This window comes from Dipteris shenzhenensis, chromosome 3, assembly GCF_047967505.1.
Source record: "Dipteris shenzhenensis isolate YYH24624 ecotype China chromosome 3, Dip_SZ_1.0, whole genome shotgun sequence".
Lineage (NCBI taxonomy): Eukaryota > Viridiplantae > Streptophyta > Polypodiopsida > Gleicheniales > Dipteridaceae > Dipteris > Dipteris shenzhenensis.
In genome coordinates this window covers 14,819,788-14,833,120 of record NC_141598.1, presented here as the reverse complement: position 1 = coordinate 14,833,120, position 13,333 = coordinate 14,819,788, and the positions used below count along the sequence as shown (strand labels likewise).

The following is a 13,333-nucleotide window of genomic DNA, read 5'->3' as shown; positions in this document are numbered from 1 at the left end:
AGTCCAAAGGTAGACATATGAATCCAAAATTAATGAAATAAGTGTTATGGTTCAATTATGATGGGATTATTAAATCTAGACTCTCTCTCTGTCTCTCTCTCTCAATCTCTTAACATTCTTAGCACACGTGATAGGTTTTGGGAATGAGTGTTTAGATCCCTCGGATCTCATTATTGAACTCTGGCAATATTCCTAGATCACCCTCGAGGGGATCACTCATCATATGTAACCCTATCACGTGAGTTCAATAGAAGGTTATTTTAAGTTCTTGAATTTTACAAAAAATCTTTTACATAAGGGAGTATTTAAAATAAATTTGGAAAAAAATTACATATTTGTACAAAGAAAGGGTAAAATCTATTAATAATTTTTTTACAAATAGAGGATTTTACAAATACGCCTTGCACGCACATGATTTAGAGGGTTTATACATAGTGACATCCCCAAGAGATCACCATGGATTATGTCTAGTATCCCTTAAAGGTACACCTTCCTCTTGTTGACTCGTGGAGTTAATGGATTATTTTGGTTACACTATTAGCCTTGGTATCACCTATTGAATTGTTTCAACTAAAAGATCTAAGGTAATATAGCCAACATGGCAGTACTACCATATCCTTGGTGCAAAATATTAACCCAACATCCTCCATTTTATCCTTCATTTTTTGGTCAGGCCTCAATTAGAAGCTCATAGTGGCAATGTAGAAACGAATTCTATTAAAGTGAAGATAGAAATATAATGTCTCCTTATTATGCTAGGATTAACTCATTACAGAGAGAAAACAAGGGTGGATTGAGCAAGGAGAGTAGAAAGGTGTAGCTTTTCTATGGGGGAGGCCTAAGAGGGGAAGGAAAAAGGAGTAGTCAGAAGAGTGAGATTGAAAACTAACCAAGGTACATGTGACTAATTGGAATGTCACTATCCCCCTTTTATCTACCATTTAATAAAGAGATGTCCAATGCCTTATAGTAATAGGGAATAGTATAGACAATACCCATAACCATTCACCATGTGCACAAAAGAGCATACAATGCTTCTCAATAACTAGTAACACTCTTATGATGGTTTCTTTCATAATAATGGCCTAAAATAGCCCTTAGTTAACTTAAAAGAAGCTATTTTCCACATTAAGGGAGAATTGGGGTCTCAAAAGGGCCTCATAAGGAATGGATTAAGAAATGGATTAGTCCTAATGAAAGGGCCAAGGTAGGTCCCAAAAAGTCCTAACTCCCCCTCACCTAGGTGGGTTAAGCCCACAAGTGACCCCACCTCTTACACAACTCTTACTCCTAGGTGGGAACCAAAAAATTCAAAATTCAAAAATTCGCTCTAGACATCAACGAGAGGAGGACTTGGAGGAGGACCAATGCAAACAGGAGCAGCTAGTGTCTTCCATCACATTGCAAAAAGATTTTAATGCTATGTACCTCCCAATGACATTCTATTAATTTTAAGCACATTACATTATAAAAACATGAAGTAGGAGTTGAAATAAGAACACTATGAATGAGTCTTTTTTTCAACTGAAAAAGGAATCCAATTAGACTTCCATCTCCAAAAAGGCAACGTACAGGCAAAAAGGAATTATTTTTATAAAAGTTATTAATGATGTACAAAAAAGGTTGGTATCCCACTACATGCATCTGCTTCCATCTTCAATACTCTTTCCAACACTTGTTTCTTATCATATACTCCATAATTTCAATGGACTCCTCATCATGGAAGAGGTCGTGCTCAAAATGTGCCGTGTAGGACTGGCAATCCTCCATTTGTAGCCACACAAACAACCATGGTGCAACGTTTTCCATCAAATAGGAGCACATTTCCTCATCACGTTGCATCTCAAACTTTGGAAGCACTCTCCAGGTTCTAGCTGGGTTTCTGCAAATCTTGCACAAGGACTTGTCCAAAATAATACTATTGGCTACCGATTCCAGAAGCTAGGAGTACACCTCGGGCCTGACGAACCCGCACTTTATTTATTCTTTCCCCTGCCGAAGGTGGGGAAAAACAGTCAACCAGAACATCAAGTTTTGTGAGTTTCTGTGGGTTTAGGCCCACCAAGCTTAGGCCATACTCTGCGTGGAATTCCTCCTTGGTCTTGCAAAACACCTTCTAGCATAGAGTGTCAATGTGGGGTGCTTTAAACCTTGACATTACCCCAAAAAGTGAACTGAATACTAATAATACAAATTTCAAATATAGACACAATTAGAGAAACATCTGATATGGATTGCAAAAAAGGAAAGAGATATACTCTTAAAGACACACTTAAAACAGATATAGATTGTGTTACACACTTACAGAAATAGACAGACAGAGAAACATGCTTATAGAAACAAATAGACAGATAGATTGTGTTACACACTTACAAAAATAGACAGACCGAAACACTTATAGAAATAGACAAACAAACAGAAACGCACTTAACAAAAATAGACAAACATAGAAACATTTATTACAAATATAGATATATTGGAAAAATACTTTAACAGGAGGGCTCTGACAGGAGGTTCAAGCAGAGGACTATCAATACTATAGTTTAACATCTATATTGTTAGTGTAGCTCACTAGGATTTCTATACAATTCTCTCAATTCATAGTGTAAGTTAAGAAACAGTAAAGCTAATTTGTTGCTACATGACATTCGACAAGCCAACAGCTATGCTAAAGAGGATTCGAAAAGGCAAGACAAAGAAGCTTCATCACCAAGCTCTTCTATGAAGTCTTTATCTAATAGCGTCCTGTCTTGGCAGCTCATTTTCATGCATGTGCAAGCTGAACATGCATTTGTATTAACGGATTCTCTACCTCTTATTGTTATAGAGGCCCTCACCATTAGTTTCACAATGGAGGGCTCCCAGCTCGTTTAAAAGAAACAACATTCCTACATTTTGAATCTTCACAATGGATGCTACAAACAAGTGAGGAGCTCATTTTTACAGAAAGAACAGTCCTATGTTTGGAAGGTTCACAATCGATGGCTACTTCTAGACAAGCAAGGAGCTTGTTTCAAAAAAAGAACAGTTTTGGAGCTATGTCATCTCATCTGGTCCACCTGTTCATGCAAGAAGGATGTCGTTGGGCTTCATTTACAGCATGCTCCAGCAGCTCACGATCAGCAATAGAAGAAGCAGACTTCAGTAGAAGGAGGAAGAAGACCCAAAAGGAAGCTTTGCATGTGGCTTGGTTGATGCAAAACTTTCATTTGGTCTATGAGTGTGTGTGAGAGAGGAAATTTACACTCAGTGTAGTGTGTGTTGCCAAAATCATAACAATCTATTAAACTAAGTGAATTGGTAAAGGCATTCACTCATCCATGATTCGGTTACATGCTTTTTAAAAAATTGTTCACCTCTCTACTTGTTAAAATATTACTATTGGGGCACCACTATTTAGCACATGCAATTGTACCACCTTACCATGCATCCACCCCATGGCTAACTTCATACAAGATAGTCGAGCAAGTGTTTCTGATACCAATCTTCTCTCCTCGCAGTAGTTAGATTATTGTGGGACCATATGTGACATCTATGACATTGATTCTAGATGATTTAGTATTTTCATTCTTGATTTCAAATGGTTTAGAACTATCTACAATGTTCCTTATGCTACAGTCAGGAGAGATAGTAGTGGTTTCTTTGCCATTGACTCCACTAGACTATGGAGCAATGAAAGTGATACTTTGTTCTTCTAGAGCAAAGAAACCACTAAAGAAATTATTAAAAGCTAATATTTTTGTTTCCAAACAATTATTGGTAGATGTTCATGTATATATATATACACTTGAGCATACATTAATATAATTGATGGCATTTAATTTGGATCTTCAACGTAGGTGGTCTTTCATTCAAATCATTCAATCCAAGATTGCGGTACATGGTCCAAGTTGCTCCTTGAGGCAAACATATTTTAGAAGATAGGAATTTGGATATGGAGATGCCACGAATAGATCCAACTAATCATGTCGATGGATCTAGGGAAGAGGATAAAGATGACAATATGTCTATTGAACAAAACAATCATCCAAGGAAGATTGGTACGATGGTCATTGCTATTGCAATTGTTCAACTTCAAAATCATTCACAAGCCTAGGAATTCACATGTTAGAGTAGATTGTCTCTCGAGAATACCCACACCACAAGATGAAACACAATGAACTACCATCAAGACGTCAGATGCTCAATCATTTAATCAACATACCTAGCACCAAGTATAAGGATATCAAGTGCAGACAACTTGCATTGAGGGTCTGGGGGTACAATTTGATTAGGGACCAACTCTATCACCAAGGAGGAGACAGGGATTGTGCCAATACATCCTTCCACATGAATGAGTAGTCATGCTCATTGAGGAGCATACAAGGCACACTAGAGGCCACTTCTATGGTGACTCATGGCTTGAAAAGTTTTTAAAATAGGATTGCAGTGGAGCATACTTTTTTGAGATGATCATGCTCATTTTGTTGAGTGTGATGTGTGCTTGAGGATAGGGTAGCTTCTACTACAACATTGCATGCCCCTCAACCCAATTGCACTTTGGGAAGAACGACAACATTGGAGTCTTAATTTCATGGGACCATTCAAAAGATTAGCATGAATAAATACATCACTATTGCCACTGACTATGCCACCAAGTGGATAGAAGCCAAGGCAATGTGGGACAACTCGGCTTGGAGCACAAACAAGTTCATTTATGAGAATATCATCTACAAGTAAGGTTTCCCCATCATGTCTGTTAGTGACCTCGTTAGTGACCAAGGCATGAATTTCATGAACAAGGTATTCATGTCAATTACAAGGTATTCATGTCAATTGCAAGGTATTCATGGTTTCCCCATCATGTTTGTTAGTGACCAAGGCATGTATTTCATGAACAAGGTATTCACATCAATTACAATTGAGTTAAAGATCATCAACCTAGCATGGTGATCACTTATTACCCACGTTGTAATGGCCAAGCTCAGTCCACAAACAAGGTGGGCCAAGTCCATTCTCACTAAGACATTTAGCATGCATCAAGATTGGGATAACAAGCTACATGTAGCATTATGGCTTACAAAATAGCTTAAAAGGTCACAACAAACTCGACACAATTCAGTACTGCTTACAAGCTAGAAGCAATCACCTTTGGAATTTCTAATTCCCAGCTATCAGTAATTAGTAGCCAAGCTTCACCTCAAATAATAGGAATCCATTGAAAAATGCCTTCAACAACTTGCAAAGATTTGATGAACTCTGTGTTTGTTTGGTCTCAATAGTTGATCCAACGATGTTGAAAAGCTTGGCATGATAGGCATATTGTAAAGAAGAATCTCAAAAAGGGAAAGGCTTGTTCTCTTGTACAATGCCAAGCTTGGCCCCCTTAAGCCCAATCTTAAGTTGGGATGGCACAAGCCCTACAACTTTCCAAGGTCTTCACCTCACCCAACTTGCAAGGGAACATCATGCTCGAGTTTTGTAATGGTAGTCAAGTCAAGCCATACCAAATAGCCAGTCTTCGCATCCATTGCTTACAACCAACTCATCACCAAGTTCCTTCACATGAGCCAATCACTCTAGTTCAAACATCCATTGGGAATTATTATGCACAAGACATCTAATTAACTCAAATTAGGATCTCGCATGCACAAGAGACAATGATGGTGCTTTAATTCATAAAAGACATGCTTTCATATAACATTCTATTTTTGTTCAATTACATTTTCCTTTGTTGTCTTCATCTTCCCCATGCCTTTATTTCACCATTGAGCTGTAGGGTAGCTACCACATGGCATCATACCATTGGAAGCCCCAAGTACGAGGGGTCCCACTCCCCTGGCTCCTAGCCATGCTCAGCCTCTTTCAGCCCCCAGCGAAAGGCCGGCGGGACTGAAGGAGGGTCTTACTCTTTCTTTATTTTATGCCAAGTCCCTTTCATGATCCCATTGTGTATTCGATTTATTCCTCGTATCCCCACGTGTCACCTGCGCATCAAGGAGGCCTCAATACCCCTCTAATTCTCACATATTACCAGGGTTCCACCATGAAATGGACACACCTTCCAACACCCCCCCATGGGCCTAACCCCATGAATAAACCTGACCAATCAAGAAACTCTGATCACCTCTGAATAGGCCAGATCAGACTAATAATGACGACCACCCACGGTACCCTCAAATTGTTGGACAGATCTCAATTCACAACACATGGACTGACGGGGTTCATCACTTCCCATGCCAGCCGTCATCAAACTGCCACAGCTTTCAACCCACCATCGTAGTCTTACACAGTCAGTGTCAACCGCCACACATATTCGCACAGATGCCACATGTTCACGCCACAGTCCGCAAGCCTGGTCTGATACCACTGAAGGGTAGCTACCACATGGTAGCCTACCATCGGAAGCATCAAGTACAGGGGTCCCCACTCCCCTGCCTCCTAGCCATGCTCAGCCTCCTTCAACCCCCAGCAAAAGGTCGGCGAGACTACAGCAAATACTCTTTCTTTATTTTATACCAAGTCCCTTTCATGATCCCATTGTATATGGGATTTATTCCTTGTATCCCCACGTGTCACCTGTGCATCAAGGGGGCCTCAATACCAGGGTTCCACCATGAAGTTGGTTAAAACCACACACCTTCCAGCTCATATAGGCGCCTTACTTGTCTGTCATTGTAGAACTCGCTCATCGTGCATATCGCCGTCTCCACATTTGCAACCTCAACCTTCCATTCTTTTGCTAAAGCTTCCTATCATGGGCGGTTGGACCCTCGGTTTCAGCCTCACCGGCCTCAAACTCAAACACAGCCGCTGGCTTCTCCGTTCCCTTGGCCTCCAGCCCCTCCTCCTCGAACTCGACAATGGCTCCATCATCCATTTCTGGGTTCCTTCCTCCCCCAACATCTCCTCCCCTGCTAAGCCTGCCTTGCTGCTCCTCCATGGCTTCGGTGCCGATGGAACACTCGCTTGGGAGAGCCAGGTCGCCTGCCTCGTTAAACAGTTCTCTGTCTACTTGCCCGATTTGCTCTTCTTCGGCCACTCCACCACCAACAACAAACAGCGCTCGGAGTTTTTCCAGGCCGAGTGCATGTGGAAAGCTATGCAGAAGCTCGGTGTCCAGGAGGCCATTGTGACAGGGCATAGCTATGGCGCGAGTACCGCCAATTTGTAAAGCGCTTGATACTTGTGAGCTCAGGGGTGTGCATGAATCCAAGGAGCAATGATCCTCTTCTGAAGAAGTTTGGAGCGACGGATATTGAAGAGATCCTGGTTCCAGACACCCCTGAGGGATTGCAGAAAGGGCTTCGTTTTGTGTTTTAAGTTCAGGGAATTTGTGAATCGTTTGAGGCGGTGCGATCAGCTTGTGACACCAATCGGTTTAACTGTCGTGGGTCTCGTCCATTACATCTTTGTTGAGCAGGCGATGCGCGGCGATCGTGAAGGAAAACTCGAACTAGTAGACGGCGTCATCCTGGGGAAAGAGAACGCACCACCGCTGCCGAAAATTGAACAGGTTATCCTGCGTTCATCCCTCGTTGTCCCAAGTCTACATGCCTTGCTTAGTTGATGATTGCTGAGTTCTCAGCTGAAAGAGTGATTCTTTGCCTTGCAGGAGGTTCTGATAATCTGGGGCGAAAATGACCAGGTTTTCGATATCGAGCTAGCCTTCCAGCTGAGAGAGTAAGTACCAATATCTGAATCTTTCCTTCTATCGTGACTACGTCGTGTGCAATGACACGAATCCTGATTATTTATAAAAATCCTAAGGGGAAGATGGATTTAAGGGTATAAGTATTGTACTTTTTTACATGCTCATGACGATTTTATAGCAACCCTTTATCTAATTATTAGTAAAACATGTGCCATTGACAACTGCTTCAAAAAGGCCTGATTCGATTAAAAGGGGTGATTCTAAGAGAACCACATGACGATGACCGAGCACAACACGATGACTAAGCACAATGAGAAGTGGGAGAGTGGAGTGATACTTGTCACCCATCTAATGCTTCATAGAATTTAAAAAGATGACCGGAGGAGAGGACACTCATCACCAATCCAAAGCACGTATTTTTTACATGCTTCTGGCAGTTTTTTAGCAACCTTTCATCTTAAAATAGACGTCGTTTGCAATGGCTTTAAAAAAGGATGGATAGGCAGTGGTGAGGTTAGTAAAAAAGGAATGATTCAATGGATAGCTAATTCTGAGTAACAATTGACATTAGAAAACTATTTGTGAGGTTAGTAGTTTCAAAAAAAGCATTTTTATTATGAAAACAATTGAGTCTAATTCTTATGAAAACAATTGCGCTTAGTAGAATATTTATTAATCAAAAGGAAAGAGAAGGGTGAAAGGAAAGGAAAAGGAAAAAGACACGTGAAAGTAAAGAAAAGGAAAAAAGAAGGATACAAATTAACATTCATTCTTATCTCAATCAATTGGAGCAAGAAGAGCAAGAAGGAGCAAGAAGAGGAAGGAGCAAGGAGATTGTACATCCTATCTACAAAACCTTCAGCCACCACAGGTATGAAGAATTTTATATTCATGTTTCCTTTTCTTAAATATTTAAGACAGAGAAATTGAGAGAGAAGAGAAAGGAGGAGAGAAAAGAAAAGGGTTAGGAGAGGGTCGCCATGGCTGATGGGAGGAAGGGAGAAGGGGTGATGGAAGGGAGGAAGGAAGAAGCTTAGATTGAGGAGAAGGTGAACGGAAGGGAGGGATGGAGAAGATGGAGCAATGGGATGGAGAAGACAAAACGAAGGGAGGGATTCCCCTTCCCCTCATTCCTTGGCAGATGGAGAAGACGAACGGAAGGGAGGGATGGAGAGGGCGGAGCAATGGGATGGAGAAGGCAAACGGAAGGGAGGGATGGAGAAGACGGAGCAATGGGATGGAGAAGACGAAACAAAAGGAGGGATTCCCCCTCCCCTTATTCCTTGGCAGCTGCGACCGCCAAGGAATAAGGGAGGGGGTAATCCCCCTTCCTCTTATGGCGGGCAGTGGATGGCATTGCGAGCGAGCGGCATTGTGGCAGGAAGCATTGCGTTGCGGGTGGGCAAGTGATCTTACATTGTGAGCAAGCGGTGTTGCATTGTGGCATTGGCATTGTGGGCGACAGGTGATGTTGCATTGTGAGTGGGCAGAGTTGGTATTGCATTGCAGATGTTGGCATTGGAGACGTTGCAATTGGCGTTGCAAGCGAGTGGGCATTGCTCGGGGGGGTCACTCATCATATGTAATCCTATCACGTGAGTTCGACAGAAGGAAATTTTTTATTCCTAAAATTTACAGAAATAAATATACATAAGGGACTATTTAAAATAGTTTTGGAAAAAATTTACAGATTTGTATAGAAAAGGGGTACATTTTATTAATGAAAAAACTTACAGATAAGGGATTTTAAATATAGGCCTTGAACGCATGTGATATAGAGGGTTTATACATAGTGACCCCCCCGAGGGGCATTGCGAGAGATAGGTAGTGAATGGGACTAAGGTGGGGCAAACGGTGACAAGGTAGGGCGATGTGGGGCAGAGGTGGAGAAAACGATGGCGTAATGGGGCGAGGTGGGACAAACAGCGATCAGGCGATGGAGAGATGGGGCGAGGTGGGAGATGGATGGCGAGGGGACGAAGGAGAGATGGGGCGAGCAAATGGAGGGTGGCTAAAGGACAGGATGTCAAAGGTAATGCACAAGGAGGGGACGTGGGGACATGAAGGAGATAGAGAGTGTAGAAGGGGACAAAGGAGTGCTACAAAATGCAAGAAAGAGTGTCATAAGGAATAAAACTTATCCGTGTACTATTGTCATAAGCAAAGAGAGATCTTGGGAAAGAGAATGTCCTGTGTGTTATTCAAGGAAGGGATGAAGCGAAATTGGATGGAAGAATGTCTTAGGTTGATGGAATGTTTAGGAGAATGTCGGCTATTTTTGTTTGCACTTCAAATTCAAATCTTTTCGCACTTTTGTTTGCACTTCAAATTTAAATTGTCCCGTAGTTCTATTTTGTAAGTTCAAATTTGAATCTCCTAGGTAAATCTTCTCCCAATCTCTTTATAAATTTGAATCCCTCTCATTTTGATTCTTAGTTTCTTTCCCTTCTGTCTCATTTCAATTCTCTTTTGGTAATCTTATAACTCTCTTCTAGTTTCTCTTTTGACTCTTCTTTCATTCACATGGATATTAAAATTTCCCTAACTCCCTCCATAGATTAGTGATGTTGTAGAACCTCGCTTCTTACCCCTACCCTCTCATTACCCGAGATTGATTACATCCTCCCCTCCATCGATGCCTCTCCTCATTCCCTCCTAATGGACGTCCCTCCTACTTGGCATTGAAAATTGAAGACTGTAAGAGTTTCGATTATAAGAGAAGAGAGGAGAGGAGAGAGGAGGAGAGAGAGACTCCTTAGGAGGGAGACCCCCCTCCCCTTACCCCTCGGTGGCTGCAACCGCTAGGGGGTAAGGGGAGGGGGGAGAGGGATAAGGGAAGGAGGTGGGGGAGAGACCAAAATATTAATTAATTAAAATTTGTTAAGTAATTAATTTTTAATATTAGTTAATTTATGTTTATAATTTAATTATTTTATCTTAGTTTATAATTTTATTTTATTTTATTTATAATTGTTTTATCTTAGTTTATAATTTATGTTTTTAAATAGAGTTTATTTTACTAGTTTGTATATATTTCTCTATTTAAATCAAAATTGATGAATTTAATTTGTGATTGCTTTGTATTTTTGAATTTAAATTTAATTTTAATACTACATTTATATTTTTAATTTTTAATTTATTTTAGTATAAATGTATATTTAAAGTATATTTAATTTACTAAAATATATTTAATTTAGTTTAAAATATTTTACTAAATTTAATATACTTTAAATATATATGAAATGAATAAAATTTGTTTATAATATTTCTCTCGTCTCTTGCAGATAACCTATTAAAATGAATATGAAAATAAAATTATTTCTTGTTGTTTCTTCAATTCGACCATTGGTATAGCTTAGATTAGCATAGATTAGTTTATCCGTAGAGGAGAGAACTCCAAAATAACCAATCAAAGCCATGCTAAAAAATTCCATACTAGTTCCTAATCAGCATTAGTCCTACGTTCACATGCAATTTAACACTCATAACACAACCCTATGAGCAAAGTTTCAGTTGACAGATCAATGAGCACCGTCAGAGTTTCAGTGCATGGGCAGAGTTTCACTGGCACATTGTAATTGTTCATCATGGACAGATCATAATTTTATTTTTTTTGCATCCCATCATTGTAAAGACTTATTTGCTATCATTTTTCAATTTATGTATATATATTGAGCCTTGTAAAGACTTTCAGGCTATTTTTTGATCATCCATTCAAAGATTTTGTTAAATGGACACACACACAATTGTATCAGTGAGCACATTATAACTTGGGCACATTATAGTATGATGGGCAAAATCCATTGTCTTTCAACTTGAGCACATTACAATATGATGGGCAAAATGCATTGCCTTTCAACTTGGGCACATTAAAGTATGCTTGGGCAAATTACAATATGATGGACAAAATCTATTGTCTTGTACTTTAAAGCCTTATTGGCTATTTTGTTGAACAATTGTATGTATCTAAAGTCTTTTGAATAATTTTTCATGTAGGATTTTCAATTATTATGGAGCACTCTCAAGAGATTAGAGCTTTTGTCTCTCGCACCACCTTACATTTGAATGGGAAAGAGTATGCCCCTGATAACTTTGAAGGGAAGTGGACTCACATGTACATGGGAAGAAAAGGTTGGTTTCTCATTCAAAGAAAAACTGAGCTACATCTTATGATGTCGAGGAAAGATATGGATCAAAATGAGGAGCCATGGAATGCAAGCTTCTTTAAGAAATATATGACTTCTAGCATGGTTGTTGGAATTACGATGGAACCAATTAGATATTTTTGTGAAGTGTTACAACCTCATATTGGGGGCTATCATTTTATCCTATCAAGAGGTCTAAATAGGTTTGCAATGCCACCTCCTCCACCATCAAACTTTACATAATTATGAACTCCATTAAAGGCTCTCATGGATGAATGGAGTACATTTCTGAGTGCAAAGGCAAGTAGGTTGCATCAAAAGATTATGGTTGAGTACTTTAAGACATCTTCACTCAAGATAGGCCATGAATTCATTCAAGAGGAGGGAGGGCACAAGCAAGATGAGAGGGATGCTAGTCTGGTTCAAAAATGAAGAGGGCATGAGAAGGATCAGACGGATGCTAGTTTTGTTCAAAAACAAAGAGGACACAAGCAGGATGAGAGAGCTATAAGTTTGGATCAGAAGCAGCCTAGACAAGGAGCCCCATATCAAGGGTCTACACACAAACTCTTTGAAATACAAACAAAATCAAATGTTGCATTTAAACAAAAAAATGAAGCAACACAACCATTGTGTACTAAAGAAGTACAAAAGATAGAAGAAGAGGAAGGATGAGCCATGGCCATGTTGGTGCAATCTATCAAAGGAAAAGAAAGACGCAAAATAGAAAAGATTAATAATGTAAGGGACACAGTCCCAAAGGCTACTTTCAAAAAAGATAGCATTGCTCCATTCAAAAACTATAGGTAAAAGATAAAGAAGACACAATTCCAAAGACTACTTTCAAAAAAAGTTAGCATCCCTCTGCTCAAAAACTAGAGGTAAAAGAGAAAGAGGAGGACAGAGAAAATAAAGAGGAAGAAGAGTCATATCAAGAGGTTGAGGAAGATCAAGATGAGCTCATGTCAATAAAGAATCTCAATCTGCATCTTAATGAGATGATCACAGAAGATGATGTCGGATATATATGGGGGCAAAAGCCCTATGCTGTGAATGCTCGAGATGTGAAGTCAGCAACTATTTTTACCAATAATAGGAATCTTGATATATCTTATGCGATGCAGATATTCAAGGCTTTGGTGGATGGCAAGAAACCTGTGGTCTCTAATGTAGTCTTGCATCCAATCATGTTTTGTCCAAATATAGGTAGTCGTAACGATGGAATTATGTTTGAAGGACATACCCATTTTGAGGAGATGTTCACCAAATTCTTCACACAATGCCTTTGAAAAATTCCGCATGACCAAGGTGAAGAGGAAAATTCCAATAGAATTTTCAAAGAGGCAAAGAGAAATTTATTGCTGCATTGTAAATTTGAGCCGATTGACATGGTCAGCATTATGTGTATGCTTGTAATTAACTTGCTAGACAAGAAAGAGACTCCAGCTCTACTGCAGAGCAAATTTCAAAGGTTCTTCCCTTCCATTTTTATACGGCCACAATATCTATAATTTATTAAGCACGCTAATCAGACCATTAAGAGAACATGGGCCGT

The 13,333-nt window shown here is 39.8% G+C and overlaps 1 pseudogene across 1 annotated transcript in view; it reads left to right on the top strand.

Annotated features, from left to right (window-relative positions):
- Positions 1-7,666, top strand: part of LOC147903410 (uncharacterized) — a 151,731-nt pseudogene extending 144,065 nt beyond the window's left edge. Inside the window, exons 2-4 of the transcript XR_015540642.1 lie at positions 6,661-7,293; positions 7,403-7,495; positions 7,595-7,666. The product of XR_015540642.1 is annotated as an uncharacterized LOC147903410 (transcript). The remainder of the gene's footprint in view (positions 1-6,660; positions 7,294-7,402; positions 7,496-7,594) is intronic.
- Positions 7,667-13,333: the final 5,667 nt, after the last annotated feature.